Source organism: Ovis canadensis, chromosome 14 (genome assembly GCF_042477335.2).
Source record: "Ovis canadensis isolate MfBH-ARS-UI-01 breed Bighorn chromosome 14, ARS-UI_OviCan_v2, whole genome shotgun sequence".
Classification (NCBI taxonomy): domain Eukaryota; kingdom Metazoa; phylum Chordata; class Mammalia; order Artiodactyla; family Bovidae; genus Ovis; species Ovis canadensis.
The window spans coordinates 28,501,494-28,519,931 of NC_091258.1; the positions used below are offsets into that span (position 1 = coordinate 28,501,494).

Below are 18,438 nucleotides of genomic sequence, written 5' to 3' on the forward strand. Positions count from 1 at the left end.
AGAAATCTGCAGCTCTTACACTCCCAGTTGCCTTGTCTGTACGACAGGTTAATAGCACCCATCTCTCAGGGTGGTTGAAAATTGCGTAAGGAAACAAAAGGGAAAGCATTTAGCAGACTGTAAAATTACTTTCAATGTGAGCAGTTAACTTTTTCCTGAGAAGGGAGAGAAAAACACTTGTTGACTGAAAAATAAAAACACAATCTAGAAGTTAAGAATTATGTTTTATTTGGCAGACAAGACTGAGTACTTCAGCCTGGAAAACAGCCTCTCAGATAGCTCTGAGGGACTGCTCTGAAGAGGTAAGGGAGGAACCAGGATATATAGGAATTTCCGCAATAAAAAGCGGGTAGTTCGAACTGTCCATGGGATTCTCCAGGCAAGAATACTGGAGTGGGTAGCCATTTCCTTCTCCAAAGGATCTTCCAAACACAGGGATTGAACCCAGGTACCCTGCACTGAAGGAGGATTTTTTTACTGTCTGCGCCACCAGGGAAGCCTATTAAAAGATTCAGTTCAATTCAGTTCAGTTCATTTCAGTCACTCAGTCGTGTCCAGCTCTCTGCGACCCCATGAATCGCAGCACACCAGGCCTCCCTGTCCATCACCATCTCTCGGAGTTCACCCAAACTCGTGTCCATCGAGTCGGTGATGCCATCCAGCCATCTCATCCTCTGTTGTCCCCTTCTCCTCCTGCCCCCAACCCCTCCCAGCATCAGAGTCTTTTCCAGTGAGTCAGCTCTTCCCATGAGGTGGCCAAAGTATTGGAGTTTCAGCTTTAGCATCAGTCCTTCCAAAGAACACCCAGGACTGATTTCCTTCAGAGTGGACTGGTTGGATCTCCTTGCAGTCCAAGGGACTCTCAAGAGTCTTCTCCAACACCACAGTTTAAAAGCATCAATTCTTCGTCACTCAGCTTTCTTCACAGTCCAACTCTCACATCCATACATGACCACTGGAAAAACCATAGCCTTGAGTAGATTACTGTCAATTAAAGAAAACAAGACATCTCAAGTTAATGAATTTAGCAGTTTTCTGTGTTTGGGAGATGCAAGAATCTGGGCTCATTGAAATCATTGCTTTCACACGCATCTTAACCATCCAGTGCCAGTGTCCTGTTTTCTCCATTCTGAATTCCCTCAGGGCACACAGTGGGAGGTGGCTGCAATGGTTACTAGTTTGATGGATAAAGCATGCTTTGCTTACTGATCTGGCAGATGACATGTTTCATTCACACACTTCATCTCAGATCTCAGTTGGCTCATGGTATTGGGGGGCGGTGATAACACTCATTGGCCCCTATCTTCATGGGGGTGGGGACTGGATAACCACAGGCCCTTTCGGTGCTGACATTCTGGCCTTCTCTCAGTATGGAGGAAATATAGACACCAGCTTCATGGTGTTTTCACCAGGGCTCTGGTCTGTCACACTTCACCTGTTATCTACCTGGTGGAGACCACAGGGAATTTGCTCTGGTCACATAATACTAAAAGATCTTTTGTGTTGAAACCATTTGGTGTCATTTCACAGCTCCAAAGAGCTCCAGTACCATAGTCCTTTATGTCTCAGCACAGAAAATAATTCAGCAAGAGGCAAAGTGATAGATAAGAAATGATTTATTAGAATAGGATGCTTGTGAGGCTAATAAGCAGGAGGGCAAGAGGATGCTGTGCCCAGGAACTTACTGTGCTACAGTTTTATGATCAAAGGAAAAGCTGGGGGCAGAAAAATCTTTGTCTCTCTTGAGTAGACATCATGCTTCCACCATCAGCTCCTCCTCCTGGTTGGGCAAAGGAGTTTTCTTGACCCTACATGGTCAAGCTAGGTCCACAAATTATTGTTTTTTATGTGTGCAAAGAGCATGCCCTAGGGATCATTAGCTTACTGAGCTCACTGGGCAGGATGCGGGTCTCATACCACCATTGTTTTGTTGTTTGGGAGCATGTTTCACGCTTCTGTTTCATGGTTTTATACCTAAGCAAGCCTGCTTGGTTTCATGGTTAAGCAAACCTGTTGTCTTTAGTAATCATTAACTTACAGGGGTGTCCCATATTTTTTTACTTAAAATCCTCTAGTGGGATTAACTGTTTAATTACCTGTTTTTATCCATTCACTCTGTTTCTGTCAGACATCAGCAAGACGGTGGATTAGTAGGCTCTAGGCCCTCATTTCCCCCATATAAACATTAAATCAACAATCAGAGATTGGGTAAACTAGCTTAATAAGAGCTCAATAAGTCAGTCAAAAAAGCCACATTCAAAGTAAAAGAAGTTTTATGGAATTACTTGCCCCTGCCCCACCCTTTCCTCATCATGTCAGATAGTGGTTTAAGGGAGTAGCTACCCATTCCCCAGTTTTCTTCTGTGAACTAGAGAAGGAAGAGTGGACCTAATTTTCAACATTTTAACCAGTGTGGGAGCTGTCTGCTTGGTCCCTGTGTTGCCTAACTTGGAGCTCAGATGGCCAAATAGGGCACGGCTCAGATCTCAGGTTGGGAAAAGCTGTGGGAAGTAGTGGACTTGGCTCATGAAAGCCACAGGGGGACTACGGACCCACATACTCCTGGAGCAGAAGACTACTGATTGAGAAATTCAAGAGACCATGTAGATCCCCTTAGGGCTTCCCTCATGGCTCAGAGGCTAAAGAATCTGCCTGCAGTGCAGGAAACCAGAGTTCAGTTCCTAGGTCAGAAAGATCCCCTGGCAAAGGGAATAGCAACCCACTCCAGTATTCTTGCCTGGAGAATCCCAAGGACAGAGGATCATGGCAGGCTACGCTCCATGGGGTCACAAAGGGCTGGACACAGCTGAGTAACTAACACTCACTAGAGCCCCTTAAAAAGCAAAGTGAGACACTTGGGGAAATTAAAACCTTTTAAAGCTACTGTATATACGGGAGAATTGGGAATCAGAGTTTTCTGGTGACAAGGTGGCTCAACATGAGCCATTAGATAGTTTCAAGAGAGGAGCTAACCAGGCACACACTTGATTAGAAATTTCAGCCCCACCTCCCAAACTTCAGAGAGATGAGTCTAGAGATTGAGTTCAATTAACAGTGGTCAATGATGTAGTCATTACATTAATTGATGTAATCAACAATCAAAAGTTCAAAACTTTTGAACAAGGAGCCTTGGGGAACTTATGAGTTGGTGAACATGAAACCAAGTCCCCCAATCACTGAGTTTATGATTAATCTGTCTATCCAAAACTTTATCCTTTTCTTATCCCCTCTGACCTCAATTCTGTGCTAAGGGAACACTAATCAGTCAGATGACTAAAATTGCTGTTGTCAATAATATCATTGAGCTGTGCTGTGCTTGGTTGTGTCTGACTCTTTGCAACCTCATGGACTGTAGCCTGCCAGGCTCCTCTGACCATGGGATTTCCAGGCAAGAATACTGGAGTGGGTTGCCATTTATCCTCCAAGGGATCTTCTCAACTCAGGGATAGAAACTGAGTGTCTGGCATCTCTTGCATTTCAAGCAGATTCCTCACTGCTGAGCCAACGTGGTGGCCCCCAACATCATTAAGACAACATCGTCAGTGTAGTAACATTGCTATTACAGGTATCATCATTAATGTACAAATTCAGATTGTTTCTCCAGGGCAAGATGAGTCCTCCTATCTGTTGGATCTCCTGGCCAGAGAATTGTAAACCACAGACATCCCCACCCTCAAAACTCTGATTATGAAATGCCACAGAAATGTCAGAAGATGATGATTAATCCCAGCCTCTTCATTCTTCCTCTTAAAAAAAAAAAAAAAAACAACAAACCCAGAGACTTACCTGGCAGTCCAGAGGTTAAGACTCTGTGCTTCCAATGCAGGGGCCACTGATTTGATCCCTGGTCAGAGAACTAAGATCTCACATGCTGCATGGCATGGACAAAAGACAAAAATAAAATAACAATAATACAAAATCAAAAAAGAATATTTGCGTATAAGTTTAAAAAAAATTTTTTTTAACCCAAACTTCAAAGATCAAGCTGGAATGGTTCTGTGGCTTTTCTCCCCACTCCTTGGCTTTGGTGCCCTACAATAAATGCTATACTTTCCTTCACCACAACCTGGTATCCGTAGACTGGCTTTGCTGTGTGTCAGCAGGTGGACCCCGGTTAGTTAGCAAACATCCATGTGCTGGCAGGATGGTGTGCCCTCCTCTGCGTCTTGCGCTGCTGCTCCCCTCCCCACACCCACCCTTTGCACCTCTTCCATTTGGCTGCTCCTGAGCTATATCCTTTATAATAAAGTTATAATAAGTATAGAACCTTCCTGAGTTCTGTGAGTCATCCTAGAGAATTACTGAATCTGAGTGAAGAGTCGCAGCTGGTATCTAAAGTGGGGGCAGTCTTGTGGGACTGAGCCTTTAACCTTTGAGATCTGAAGTTCAGGTCTTAGTGCTGCCACTTATTAGCTATGTGATCTTGAAAAGTAGCCCAATCTCTCTGAATATCAGTTTTCCTATCGTAATAGGGATCATAGTAGTAAACATGTCATAAGGTTGTTCTGAGGGTTGTTTGATATGATGCAGTAAAGCGCTTAGCACAGTATCTGACACATTAAAAATGCTTAATAAAAATGTTAGCTATAATTGAAACCATTTGGTGTCATTTTGGAGGCTCTGAAGAGTTCTCATGTCATAGTCCTTTATGTCTCAGCACAGAAAGAATTCAGCAAGAGGCAATGTGATAGATAAGAAATAACTTACTGGAATAGGATAGTTGTGAGGCTTACAAGTGAGCAGGTGAGAGGATGCCATGCCCGAGAACTTGTGGGCTACAGTTTTATAATCAAAATAAAAGTGGAGGCAGAAAAATCTGTCTTTCTTGAGTAGACATCATGCTTCCACCATCAGCTCGTCCTCCAGGTTGGGCAGAGGAGTTTTCTTGTCCCGGCATGGTCAAGCTAGGTCTACAAATTATTATTTTTATGTGCACAATGAGCATGCCCTAGGGATCATTAACTTATTGGGCTCACTGGACAGGATGTGGGTATCATGCCTCCATTATTATATTGTTTTGGAGCATATCTCACACTTCTGTTGTAAGGTTTTATTTCTAAACAACCTGTTTTGTGGTTATGCAAACCTACTTTTTTGAGTAATCATTGACTTACAGGGATATCCTGTATTTTCTATACTTACAATCCCCTAGTGGAATTTAATCACCCACTTTGTCCCTTTACTCTGTCCCTATCATAATAATATTATTGCTAATGAAGAAGGCTTTTCCCCAGGCCACTCTGCAGCTAAACCCAAATCACAAATAATTTATGCTTGTTTCTCCAGGCATAAAATAGGAAACAGATTCCCTTTCTTGTTTTTTTTTTTTATTGTTTTGCTGGCAGATAATTGCTTTACAATGTTGTGTTAGTTTCTGCTGTACAACAAAATGATTCAGCTATATGTGTACATACATCCCCTCCCTCTTGAGCCTCCTTCCCACTTCCCCCAGCCCACCTCTCTAGGTCCAGATTCCCTAGTGCAGGGTTTTAGAACACTAGTCACCCATCCTCCTTGTACAGGTGCCTTTACAATAAATGCTGCATTTTCCTTCATCAAACATACACATGCAGAACTAGAATCCAAAACCCCCCAAAACTAAAGGAGTAAATGAGAACAAATGACAACAGCAGATGATATTGCATAAATATTTTTTGTCCTAACTTCTGAGGTCCCAAAACTATTTTGCAAGCTTCTCTAGGTGAAAGATTCTGTGGCTTCATGAAGAAAATATCTGGGAAACTGAATGAGTAAACCAGTTGAAAGTATTGATTTGAGCCATTGCTTACTTAATATTGTGCCTATTCGGGGGCACTGAATAGCTGAAGTCATTGAGTTTCCTGCTAAGAATTCTCTTTATATTAATCCCTAGGGCTATTTCTGAAATTTTTCCCAAATGCCCTCCAAGGAAAAAGTATCCAGGGAGCAGGAAATCAAAGGATGTGGAACAATAAATACCCTCTGATTGATGGAGGTTATGTTTGCTCCTGAATCTTATACAATTGTTCTCTTTCACTCCTCTACCCTGCCCTACCCCTGTTCTCTGATACCTGGTTTTGTTGCATCAGCTGCTAAGACCACAACATGTCTGCCTCCATTCTGAAATGTTATCAGTGCAATACTGAACTGCAAATATGGCTTTTGTGAAATGTCTCTATTCAGTCCCAATCTCCACGAATTCCACTTGTGTCAAATGCACCAGTTGCCTGTGTCCAGCTTGGCTTTGTATCACAAGTTTATCTTTAACCTACTTTGCACGTCATTTTGAAAGCTTACTAGTACATGTGCCCTGGCTGTCAGCTCACCTCAACTAATATTTACTTGTTAGAGAGGCGATTAGTTGTTCCAAAGACACTCAGAGCAAGTGGGATCTCAATGAAACTCTCCCCCTAAATTTCCACTAAAAACTGAAGCCCGACTTTTCAAAAATGTGGTTCTTATTTAGAAAGGAAAACACAAGGACCAAGGATGGGAGCTGACTGCTATGTGGCAGAAAGAGAGAGGGGGTGGGGAGGAAAAGGGAGAAACCTTCACAAATGCCTCCAGAGACAGCTCCATAGCCATGTCTGAAACCATCAGTATTTATATTGTTTCCTTCTTTAAATGTTCTTGCATGGCATAGGAAACCCTTGTACATTAGTTTTTGTGGTAAAATATACATAACATAAAATTTACCATTCTGAACATTTGTAAGTGTCCAGTTTAAGTACATTTCCATTGTTGTGCAACCATCACCACCATCCGTCTCTAGAACTTTCTCATCCTCCCAAGTGGAGACTGTGCCCCTCTTAAAAAGTAACTCTCCATTCCACTTTCCATCTAGCCCTTGCTAATCTATTCTAATTTTTGTCTCTATAATTTGCTTATTATAGTTGCCTCTTTTAGACGCAAAGTAATACAGTAACCCTTTTGTGTCTATACAATGTGCCTTTCTTCTTTTCACTTAGCATAATGTCTTTAAATTTCATCTATGTAATAGGATATGTCAAAATTTCCTTCCTTTTAAGGGTTGAGTAATATTCCATTTTATTTTGTTTATCCACATTTTGTATACCCATTCATCTGAGATTTGTGTTGTTTCCACCTTTTGACTATTGTGAATAATGCTGTTTTGAACACTGGTGCACAAATATCTGTTCAAGTCCCTGCCTGCCTTTAACTCTTCTGTGTATATACCCAGAAGAGGAATTGCTGGATTATATGGTAATTCCATGTTTATATTTTTTAAATTTATTTTTATTTTTAACATTCCTTTAAAATTTTATCATTGATTAAAATATTGATAATACATTAAGCAAAAAGAAAGCTTAATCACCAATAATCCCACCACTCAAAGATAAGCATCTTTAACAATAGAGTGTGTATCTTTTCAGACTTTCTAATCTACCCAAATATCCACAAGGAAAATAAATTTTTAAAATGTCATTTTAATCCTCTCAGTAATTCTCTGAGGCAGATAATGTTGTCATCTCACTGACAGGTAAGGAAACCAAAGTGAACAGAGGCTGCAGCTGTGACTGGGGGAGTTAGTTACAATGGAGGGGGAAGCTTGACTGTCTTTAAGCCCTCAGCGGAGCCAATGACTTAGAAATCACGTAGAAATGCAAGTAGTTCTGCAGATGAAGAGTTTAAGGCTCAAGAAGAGATAGTATTGGTTCAGGGTCGTACATCTGATTAGTGACAAATTTGGAACCAGAATCCAGACTTTCCTGATCTGGACTTTTCCCACCGTGATAGTGCCCTGCCTTGCCCTGCACCTGTGGTTCTCAAATTTTAGTGCAAATCAGAATCCTGATTAAAGGAAAATCTCTGGGTAAAACTATCCCTGGAGTTTCAGAACCAGCAAGTCTGTACGAAGGCTCTGGAATTTACATTTTAAGCAAAACTCTGGGAACCACTTTAGAATTACTGGCCTAGACTATTGTTATTCAGTTGCTAAGTCATGTCTGGCTGTTTGCAACCCCTCCATAGGACTACAACATGCCAGGCTCCTCTGTCTTTCACTATCTCCCTGAGTTTGTTCAGATTTATGTCCACTGAGTTGGTGATGCTATTATTTAACCATCTCATCCTCTGCTTCCCCCTTCTCCTTTTGTCTTCAGTCTTTCCCAGAATCAGGGTCTTTTGCAGTGAGTCAGCTCTTCACATCAGGTGGCCAAAGTGTTGGAGCTTCAGCTTCAACATCAGTCCTGCCAATGAATAGCCAGGGTTTATTTTCTTTAGGATTGACTTGTTTGATCTCCTTGCAGTCCAAGGAACTCACAGGAGTCTTCTGCAACACCACAATTCAAAAGTGTCAATTCTTTGATGCTCAGCCTTCTTTACGGTCCAATTCTCGCAACTATATGACTACTGTGAGAAACCAAAGCTTTGACTATATGGAACTTTGTTGGCAAAGTGATGTCTCTGCATTTTAATACACTGTCTAGATTTATCATAGCCTTCTTTCCAAGGGGCAAGTCAAGGTATTTGATTACTGAAAGTGCTAACTTCTACCAGCTTCCCAAGAGTCCTTGGGAGCAAAAGACTAAGAGCTACCCTTGAGCTACCTAAGCACTCAGCCCAAGCATGATCTGACATTCTGAGAGGTCATCTGCCTCTCCCTACAACACTACAGTGCCCATCTGCTCTTCTGGGAAGAACCTCTCACCTTCTGTTCTGTTCTGTGGTTACTTATGAAGGTCTCTCATCACCCTCACTGAGTGGAATGGCCCTCATTTACTCCGAGAGCTGGCTGTACCACACTCTTAGGAGCTGCCTTTTCCACACTTACCGTGAGCTGTCCAACTCCTACTGGACTGCAAGCACTTTGAGAGCCTTGTAGAATCAACCTCTACATTCATTTAATGAAAATTTATTGAAAACCTCTATGTGCCAGGTATTATACCAGGTCCTCAGGATGCCTGTTCATTTCCCATCACCCACACTCTAGTCGATGCCAACCCTGGACCTTATTTGTGCCATAGGTCACCCTCCTGCACCCTCCATTGCCCTCCTCCAATTCATCTTCCATTCAGCAGAATTTTAAATATAAATATGATCGTGTAATTCTCTTATTATTTTAAGCCTTCCAGGGGCTTAAAAATGAAACCAAAATTATTACATTTTTCATTTCTTTATTACATTATTTCATTTCTCAAAATGAAACCAAAATTATTACCTTTAGAACCTGGCCTACCTGTCCTACCACAGCTCACATCTGACCCTTGTCTTCCAGTCCTGACCCTCCCTCAGGTCTGAACTGCAATCATCCTAGACTTCTTGGAGCTCTTCAGACATCTCAGTCTCCAGCGATCCCTGGCTTGTGATGCTGTCTATGTCCCACCAACGCTAAGATGGAGTGTGAGGTGCAAGATGAACATTAAGAATCCACTGCTGTAAGACGAAATAGAAGGAAGCATGATCAGGCAAAGAAAGAAAACCCATAAGACAGGCCGGCCAAAGCTTCAGCCAACATCCTGGGGAAGCCCTGGAGCAAATACTGCTCCAGCACCTCCCCTGGGCTTCTGCAGTTAGGGTGTGACAGTGACCTCAGGCAAGGCAGTTCTGTGCAAATGCTATGCAAGGCTGTCTGCCGACTGCACCCTTTGGTTGAAGGCAAGTTCTCTCTTGACAGATGAGGGCACATCGCTGTGTCTACCTCACTTGCCAGGACTGCTATCCCTCATCATCTGCCAGTCAGGTCCAGCTTGCAGGCCACTTCCTTTGGGAAAACTTTGCTCAGACCTTTGGGCTATAAGTGCTCATAAATCTCAGCAATTATCACAGTTTGTAATCATGGTTGCGTGTACAATTATCTAATCAACATCTGCTTTCCCTAAGAAACTATATGTTCTATATAGGCAAGGATGGTCTGTGAGACTACAGACGCAGAGTTCAGCCAGTAACCTGGCACCTTGTAGGTGCCCAGTAGAAACCTGTTGAGGAAAGGATCAAAGACTGGTACTACGTCTTGCACAGTGTGATTCTCTTAACTGTGGGTCATCAAGAGCTTGCTGTGTATTTGGAGCTCTCAGCTCACAGGGAGGGCATTTATGACCATTTCAATCAGGTTTTATTTTTAATATTTAGGAGCCTGTCTCCTGCTCCACCCTGACCTGGTCTAGAAGGCAAAATAAAGGCAGAATTCACACTATCACCACCACCATCATCACAACTATCACCCAAAAGCTTTTAAGGGCTCAGTGCATTGCAATGGGTAGCTCAAATTTCCAAACCCAGAGAGCTGCATAAATCCGGTTCCCACATGTATAGGCTGCAGCACTGTGTTAGGAATCCCACTTTCTGCTGCACTCTTAACTGTGCCACCTGAAGTCATTCAATCTCTCAGAACCTCATCTGTAAAATGGGGATAATGCTTGTCCTTTTTCTTTCATTGAGGTCAGGTTAAAATGCAGTGATAGATAAGAAAGTGCTTTGCAAATTATAGTGTTGTTTACAGGAATGCAAGGGAACTTTCTTCTCATGCAATCTTGACAGGTTGGCAAAAGGCAGTTTTGGAACACTATTTTGTTTTCTACAATGATGACTTTGGAGCCCACGTAGATGAGCTGTGCTCTGGAAGTTTGCTTTTCTCAGTTGCACAAATGGATTTATGCTCACCTAAACTCACCCTGCCTCCCAGCCCACTGTCCTGATCAGAGGTGAAGACAGCAGGAAGGGACTGTGTTTACAGTCTGTGCAGGTCAAGGTTAAGTGTGTTTTGGAGATGGAGAGGAATGCGTGGGTGTGGTATCTCCCCAACTGAGCAGAACAGGTAAGAATATGGCATTGAAGGCAGTGGCATCCTTAGAGAAGCGAAGTTCCCTGGGGGAGAATCTTCTGCCTGGAGACTGAACACATATCCATTGAGACAGAGGCTGGGAAGGAGCTAGTGTAGACACAGGTGCTGAGGGTGGAACTAGTGATGAAAAGCCCTCCACAGGCCAACTCATTTTGCTAACAAAGGAATATTCAGCGCCACCTTTGGTTTCTATTGCTCTCCCCATCCTCCTTTCCCCTCCACTGGTAATCAATTTATTTAATCAAAGTATATGGCATTCTCTTGACAAAGAGGAATAAGAGTGATCCACAGCACCAGGTTCCAAACTCTTAACTTCTACAGTTAACTCACTGAACTTTCCCCACAGTCCCATGAGGTAGATGTGTTATCTCATTTCACAGATGGGGAAACTACGCTTACAAAGGCTAAGTAACACGGTCAGTTAGCCAAGTGATAAGTGGCTATATGTACCTATATTCAAACCCATAGTTTCTAGTACCTTCTCCCTGGTACTGCTGTGTTTAAGTGCCCCTGCCCTCCACCCTTCATAAAGCTAATGTGAGTGGGTGTTTGTTGGGGTGAGGGAGCTCTGGACTGTTTATCTGCCTGAAAACACCTACAACACAAATTCCAAGCCCCCGAGGGACTGTAGAAGTCAGTTAATGCAACTTTATTTTGTAGATAGAGACTCTGAGGCCCTGAGAGGGGAAGTGACTTCTCCCACGTCCTTTCTGTCGACGTTGGCATCTCAGCACAGGTGTCTTCCATTCCTGCTCTTGCCCTGCACTTACTCTGGGGAAGCCAGGATGCCTTTGCCTGCAGTGTCAACTACAAATTGGCACTTACCAAGAGCGCTGCCAATGACTGAACAAGAAGGCATTTGCCACCTGCCTCTGTGGAGACTGAACCCCATGCTGCTCTAGCTGTTGACCTTCAACACCCCCTGAGGGAGTTCAGGGTGGAGTCAGACGCTCTGTGCTCCAGGGAATCTGGTGGGACAGGTCTTCAGATAGTTGGATGTTTTTAGGAACAGATTTTCGGATCTCAATCCTTGCATCTCCTCATATCTAGAGAAGCACTAAATCCCTTCATGGTGACGTCAGGCTCTCATGTCTAACAAAAAACCCTTTGTAAATTGCATGCTTCATGGTATTGAACGTCCCCTTCACCAAAACCTTATATATTGACTTTCCCCCATTGCTGCTTTGGGGCAGTCTCTCAGAGCCATCTGAGATGCTGCCTCCCAGGCTGCAGTCCTCCTTTGCCCCAAATAAAACTTACAGCTCTCAAGTTGTACATCTTCTTTTAGTTGACACTTATGGTGACCACGAAGGGACCCAGAGTGGACTTCCTTCTTTCAACTGGACTCCAAGAGGAACCAGAGCTTTGGTACCAGCAGCGGCCCTGTGCGTCCATCAGTCTCCTCGGGGAGTGCAGAAAAATTTGGTTAAGTCTCTCTTGGTTCTTGAATCTCCTGTATTGGTTGAGATTCTGGGTTATTTGGCGGTGGAACAGGTTACCCGCCCCCTCCTAGTAGGAAAGATACTGGGGGCCCCCAGGTGAAACATCCAAGACATATCCACTCATGGTCTAGACACTGAGTGGGGCTCGGTTGAAAGATACTGAGAAATTCCCACCTAGTCAAAAGATCCTTGGTGGGGGGCTGGCTGAAAGATGCCAGGAGAATTGCCCATCCAGTGGAAAGGTACTGGGTAGGGAGGGCTCGACTGGAAAAAAATCGAGGAATACCTGGGGCTCAGCTGAAAGATGCTGAGGTCACTCCATTGTAGGGACTGCATGGTCTTGGCTGAGTGGTTAAGTAAGAGGCTGATCTGACACTTTTTCTCAATTTGACTGCCATTATAGAATTTGTCAGGATAAAAGTGAGGAAAATACATGAGGGCTTTGCTCTGAAGAAAAGGGACAAGACTCCTCTGGGCCAGTTTTGGTTTTCTCAGGTGACTGAGAAATTTACAGGAGTGGTGGGAGCCTACTCCTCGTATTGTGCAGTGGTCCCACAGGGAAACCCACTCATTAATTAAAATACTTGCTTGTCCAGGGGTCACACACAAGAACTGGCTATTCAGCTACCTGAGCAACCATGGTGGCCTTAGATTGCCAGAGACAGACTCTGAGACACGTAAGGTGAGCTGAAACGATTCTAGGGTGACTCCTAGGGGAGTTAAACTCACAAGCAGCACATGGGCCCACTACACAAATTCACTAGTGACTTTTATCCCTGACAAATTCAGCTTAAAATGGGAAACAGAATCTCTCAACAGAAACAAAGGGGTGTCAGAAAGCCAGCCTCTGACTAACACTCGAGCCAGATTCATGTACAATACACACAGAGCTCACACTTGCAAGTACTTAGTTAATTGGAGAAATTATACTAAAAGAGATCTCAATCTAAAATGGCCAGATTTGGGTTCTTTTGATATTCTAAAATTGATAATTTTTGCATGCACAATTAGACAAGGCCAGCCATGCTTTGACTGGTATCTAGAAGCTTCTAAAGCAGGAAATGATAGTGTTGTATAGCCACACGTTCCAGGAAACAAACACACTCAGAAGGACAATGCAGATAGTGGAGTGTAGTTTATTACACCGGCGGGCCCAAGGCAGAGTCTCCTTTTAGCAAAGGACCCCGACCAGTTTTTGTGAAAACCTTATATACCTTAAGGGTACTTGCTCAAACCCACCTCCCCAAATTCCTTGAAATTAGTCTGGACAAGGTAAAAGAGATACGATCAAAGTTAACCAATGATTCATGTGTCACAAGGCTAGATAAACAGTGGATATTTATCAATAGAACTGTGGTCATATCCCAATAAACATAATGGAATTTACCACTTTGTTCTGTTACAGAGACAATGAGCATATTCTTTTAGGCAACGGAGAGTCCAAGTACAAGTCCTGAGGTTCTTTCATCCGGGGGTCTTGTTTTCCATTCGTATGCCATTTCTATAGACACGGGCACAAAGTTCAGAGTCCATTGGGAGGGTAACCATGCATGAAGCCTAATGTTCGCAGCCTGGCCTAAGATGGAGTCCAGCTCTGTCTGTTTCCTGCTTCGATAGAGTAACTTCTTCACAGAAAATCAGCAAGGAATTGCTTGAAACTATATCAAAACTGAAAAAAGGCTGCTAGCACTAACTTTGCCAGGTCCAACTGGGACATCATGTTTGGCATTTATGCGAGTTGGCTTTGGATTTTAGGGCATCGCTTTACCATCTTTATGGGGCACTCTTGCTACTTGGCTTTTGATTTTGGGGCATCTCTTTGCCTTTTGTTTTGTTTGGAGTGTGACTCCAGGCTGGTGAAGTTCTGACTCAGTTTGGTTTGTTGGTTTGGTTTGAGTGCACAGACATCTGGTACAAACTGTTTGAGCTAATATGTGAATTGCTCACTCTAAGTTTCCACACACCCCTGGGAAGACCTTGGGAAAATTTTTTAAATAGTCACCTATTGCTATGATCCAATGACAAGAAAAATGGCCTAAAAATATTAGATCTTTATTGACATAGGATAGGAAAATGAACTTAAGTTCCCTTATATCCAGGACTTCCTCCTGTAATCAACAGCCTGGGGCTGATCAAATTAAGACCCCCTACTTCCTCAGAGGGACAATCCCTGCTGGGACCAATCTGCCCTTGTTATCAAGGCCAAGTTGAGCAGTATCTGGTCTAAATTTTGGCTATAAAACTATGGTCACACACACACACATACACACACACACACACACAAAACCCCACAATTTTTGACAGTATGGTCACAATATTCTTTAGACTCCAGAGGAAGCTTGAAGAAAAAATTACCTCTTTAAGGATTCTTGCCCTGAGGAAACAACTCTTCTATACCTTTGGACCAGAGCTCTCTGGATCACTTATCTGCTGCTGCTGCTGCTAAGTCGCTTCAGTCGTGTCTGACTCTGTGCAACCCCAGAGACGGCAGCTCACCAGGCTCCCCCATCCCTGGGATTCTCCAGGCGAGAACACTAGAGTGGGTTGCCATTTTCTTCTCCAATGCATGAAAGTGAAAAGTGAAAGTGAAGTCTCTCAGTCGTGTCCGACTCTTAGCGACCCCATGGACTGCAGCCTACCAGGCTCCTCCATCCATGGGATTTTCCAAGCAAGAGTACTGGAGTGGGTTGCCATTGCCTTCTCCGGGATCACTTATCTAGACCATATCTAATTCCTGAAATCAAAAAGAACAAAAAACCAAAAGGGGAACAAAGCCTTTTAAAATCTTACTACAACCATTTTTTATTCATAACTAAGCTTGGAAAACAAAGCTATAGGATCTCTTGTGTCTATTTGGATGTATGTATGTCTCAGTGTGTGTCTTTTGTTTTTTTGATAATATTGCTGATTGCTGAGATCAGTTTGTAAATAAGCTCTAATCTAATTGGCCTTAAAAAAATAAAGTAAGCAAGTGCTTACAAATCAAATAATTCTAAATACAAGAGAAATTTAACCTAAATGAATTTCAGGTTCATGTGAACTGGGAAATATTCAGTGTTAAATACCTGATATTAATGTTTATTTGTTGATTTAAATAATGTAGACATGTCTAAGAGTAGTTAACATTAAGCAGAATATTTTCATTGTACCTAGGTTTATAATAAGTTAAATATTACTATATCTGTTACAAGTTTGTTAGCAAGGAAATTACCTTGCTGAGTGAAGAAATTTCTTAAAAAATGTAAATGAGATATGAGCCTTTAGATAAACTCTATTAAGAATAATTACACTTTAGGAATGTCTGTCTAAAATAGTCTATCCAGATTGGGGTAACTTGAACTTCTAAGGGTTGTGCTAAACTAAGTGTTGGAAGTCTATTGAATAGCTAAGTCATTTCCAAATAAAAGAAGATTTTGAAACATTTACTACTAAACACTAATTACCTCTTACAGAGAAACTAAAGAGATTTGGGATTAAAAAGAAATGATGTTTGGTGCCATCCTAAAATGTTCTCTCTAAAAAACAAAGGTTTTAGAAATTATCACTGATATTTATGCTCATCAATCTATAAAATGCTAATATAAAAGTCAGTTCTTTGTTGCTTAAGGGAGGTAGGAAATGTGTTTTCAGTAAAGAAGGTATGAAGAATGGAATTTCATTTTGTGAAGGGAAAATGAAGTAAGCCTGCCTTACAGGTGGCTTTTTAGGATGGAAGAACGCAGTAATGGGTACAGAAAGGGATAAGGTTTGTGAAAAGTGAACCATGAGGAAAGAGTTTTGTATATGGTTAGGACTAAGTTTAAAATAAAGTTAAGTTTACTTTTTAAGTGAAGTACTGACTGGTGGCTCAGATAGTAAAGCATCTGTCTACAATGCGGGAGATCCGGGTTCAATCCCTGGGTTGGGAAAAATCCCCTGGAGAAGGAAATGGCAATCCACTCCACTACTATTGCCTGGAAAATCCCATGGACAGAGGAGCCTGGTAGGCTACAGTCCATGGGGTCGAAAAGAGTCAGACATGACTGAGTGACTTCACTTTCTTTCTAAGCTGGTGCAAAAACTTGAATTTAGCTTTTCTCTCTGTTAAGAGGACACCTTTTCTTCAGATATTGAACTGGCTTTGATAATAGATTTAAGTTTCTTTATCTCTTAAATGATCTGCTCTGAAATCCCTTGTTGTCACTTTGGCCTTTTTGGTATTTGTTGACAAAGCTTCCTAAATCACTCTATCTTATTCATATAAGATTTCTAGCTAACTTTGGGATGCTTCAGAGGGCCTCTGAAACATCCCAAGGAGAGTCATTACATTAATTAGGTTCATTTTGTATGCAGAATTACATGAGGGGTATTGTCAAGCGAGTAATAAGTCTTGGGTTATATTGTATGGTAAATGTTACTAATATAGATATCCTAGAAACTGTATGGAGTTCCTAAAATTTTGATATGTTTGGGTAAAATATTACCAGGCATAATTCTAGTTACTATGTTGATATTGTCATAGCACTAACCAAGTTTCACCTCTTCAAGTAGATTTATAAAAAGGACTTTTGGATAAATACCAGTTTCTGAACTGAGTAAGGATTCTAATAGAAAACCTGATGACTTCACAAAGGTTAACAAAAGGACTGAATGAACCTGTGAATGTGCTTATAACTTTTATGGTTTCTATATGAAAAATTACTGATTTGAATCTGTGTTTTCCAGGTGTAAGGAAAAACAACCCTCCCCTCAAACTAATTATGACAGTAATTTGGTAAAATTACATTTTATAAACAAGTGAAACATTTATCTTTTCTCTCTATCTGAACCCTCCAGAGATTTTAAAAGTTCAGTCTGAGCAAAGCAACTCTCAGCGAAGCAAAAAAGTCTATGATCAATTATGGTTAGGTAAATAATCAGGCCAAGTTTCTTGAGACCAGACCTATATTACAAACAGGCCTTGCTGCTACTGCTAAGTCGCTTCGGTCGTGTCCGACTCTGTGCGACCCCATAGACAGCAGCCCACCAAGCTCCGCCAATCCTGGGATTCTCCAGGCAAGAACACTGGAGTGGGTTGCCATTTCCTTCTCCAATGCATGAAAGTGAAAAGTGAAAGTGAAGTCACTGAGTCATGTCCAACTCTCAGCGACCCCATGGACTTCAGCCTACCAGGTTCCTCCATCCATGGGATTTTCCAGGCAAGAGTACTGGAGTGGGGTGCCATTGCCTTCTCCGTATATTTGGTAAAGATGATGGTGATTTTAGAGAGAAAGAGATGTTTCAAGGAAAGTTAAATCCTAGTTTGTTAATGGAGGTCTGTATCTACTAAGACTTATTTCCAGGATAGTTCTTTGCTGTTAGGATATATTAATGTAAAATTTAATTGAATTATTAAAGGACACTCTAGAGTTGTTTCTGAAGCTTATGGCAGTAATCTCTCTTTGGATGAAGATCAGATGCCTCACACATGATCTTCAGTCAAGACTGGAAGAAGACATAATTTAAGAAACTGTCTCCAACCTGGATAGAAGGACCTTTCTATCAGGTACTCTTAACTAGCTCATCCCCAGTGAAATTGAAGGGAAATTGACTCTTCAGTTAACTCCCATTTCCAAAGGCCCCTAAGCTGGACTGGTTCATAGAGAGGCCTGCTGACCTCAACTCATCTTAAAACAATGCTCAACCAGGAAACTACACTACACTAGGGTGAGAAGATGACATCAGAAGTAGACAGCCTGCCCAAGATGCTGATCTGACTTTTATGATCATTCATAATGTTTTCTTGATTCCTTGGACCTATGCCTATCAATCACATGTTTTCTATCATGGACATGATTCTACGCTAGTTTAAAACTCCAGTTTTTAAATCCAATTGTTGGATTGTGGCCAATTACCTGTGCCTATTACTTCTTGGTTACCTTGGTGGGTTTCTGTTCTTTAGGGCTCTGATTGAATACCCCCTAGGAAATTTGTTTTATTTATTTATTTATTTTTAATTGGAAATTTGTTTTAGATGAGTGTTCAGTCCTGTTCTCTCTATTAATAATAATTCTAGATGGGATCCTCTCACCTGGCCAATTAAAAATACCTGCTCTGAGGCTGGCCATAGATTTAAGTTTTCTCTTAGGGTCATTTAAACTCAATTGGAGTGATGAGCTAAGTCTCAATAAAAAATTAACTTCTCATCTATTGAAATGAAAACTCCTACAATTATGGGGAGGATCTACATGGTTA

The 18,438-nt window shown here is 41.9% G+C and overlaps 1 long non-coding RNA gene across 2 annotated transcripts; it reads right to left on the reverse strand.

Moving 5' to 3' along the window:
• Positions 1-205: 205 nt before the first annotated feature.
• Positions 206-14,812, reverse strand: LOC138418425 (uncharacterized). 2 transcript variants are annotated; one of them, XR_011248555.1, is made up of 4 exons: positions 14,581-14,812; positions 12,044-12,185; positions 3,787-3,871; positions 206-984 (listed from the first exon to the last, which is right to left on the reverse strand). It is a non-coding gene; the product is annotated as an uncharacterized lncRNA (long non-coding RNA). The 2 variants fall into 2 exon arrangements; XR_011248556.1 differs by lacking the exons at positions 12,044-12,185; positions 14,581-14,812 and adding an exon at positions 4,268-4,381.
• Positions 14,813-18,438: the final 3,626 nt, after the last annotated feature.